Below are 1291 nucleotides of genomic sequence, written 5' to 3' on the forward strand. Positions count from 1 at the left end.
ACAGTCAGGACACTATCCTACCCTAAATCGCCCCAGGGCCAGATAGCAGACAACTAGGGGCTGCCCCTGGAGCCAGAGGCCCCCGAAATTACCCCAACCAGCCCATCCTGCCTTGCTTGCCTACACACCCTGCCTTGTCCGATCCTTCCAGCAAAAGCCACAATAAAGGCTCCGGCCCGTGCTGTCTCCTCATTCCTGACGCTGGTGGCTCCCAGTGAGGCTCGAGCAGCGGTGTGCCCCTCCTCTTGGGAACTGTGAGCAACAACAGTTTTGTTTCTTGTTTTCTGTTTTTTGTTTTCCTGGACTAAGCGGCTTTGCAGGGGAAAGGCAGGATTACGATGGATTTAAGAGTTGGCTTTGGGACCCATCTTGCCAAAGTTGGGCACAACACTGACAAAGTGCCGGTTTACTGCATCCGCCGCTTGGCTCGGCCTGTCTTCTTTATCCCCTGTTCGGCCGCGTTGGGGCTCCGCTTCTTTCTTTCCCATCACGGGCCAGGGAACCATGGCCTCCAGGGAACCTGCACGCATGCGGCCAGCTACTTCCGGGGTGCTCAGAGCCTCCTCCCCACACTGACCTAGGGCAGCCTCATCCTCTAGCAGCGTGCCTGCCGGAAGCACGACTTGATCTTCTGGAGGGACACCCTCCAGCAAGGCCACGCGAGCCTTGATCTGGACACCCATCTCGTGGCCGGTCAACCCAAGGGCGTGTAGCTTCGGGGTGAGGACAAAGAGCTGCATGTCAGTGACTGAACCGTGACCACCAGTGCCGCTTCCACCCAGATCGAGTCAAGAAAGAGAGTAACAAAGTATTTTTCCTGTGGCAGTCGTCTGATCTGTTGGCCTGGATAAAAACCAAAATCCTGGGTTCATTTGCAAGAAGACATCCTCTTCTGGGCTTAGCCTCCTACCTGGCACTCTCCCTGCCCTCCTCTTCCAGGATAGAGCCCCTCTTCTCCAGTTCCTGCCTCTTCCGCCCCTCCCCTAAAGCCCAAGGCCAGGCCCGGGACGGGATCAAGGACTGGACCTTGACCTCATTTCCTCCATTTCCCTCACTGCAACCCCTGCTAGAATCTACCAAGGCTCTGGGTTCTCAAAGCGGCAGGGCTCCTCTCTAGCTCTCCAGTCCCTAGGGGGTCAGGGCCTGCCTTCCATCCCAGGGCCACTGGGGCAGCAGCCCCTGTCCTGCCGCCTCCTCCCCCCTGCACGCTTCATTTATGCCACCTGAACCATCAGCTCAGTCTCAGTGCCTGCTGGCCTTGTCTTCCTTAGCTGACCAGGTGTAGTTTGGA

At 57.6% G+C, this 1291-nt stretch overlaps 1 pseudogene; it reads right to left on the reverse strand.

The window, feature by feature from the left end:
* Positions 1 to 344: 344 nt before the first annotated feature.
* On the reverse strand, positions 345 to 746 carry LOC128775587 (ubiquitin-like protein FUBI; annotated as a pseudogene).
* Positions 747 to 1291: the final 545 nt, after the last annotated feature.

This window comes from Panthera pardus, unplaced genomic scaffold, assembly GCF_024362965.1.
Source record: "Panthera pardus isolate Hobbes unplaced genomic scaffold, ASM2436296v1 HiC_scaffold_8, whole genome shotgun sequence".
In the NCBI taxonomy this organism is placed as follows: Eukaryota; Metazoa; Chordata; class Mammalia; order Carnivora; family Felidae; genus Panthera; species Panthera pardus.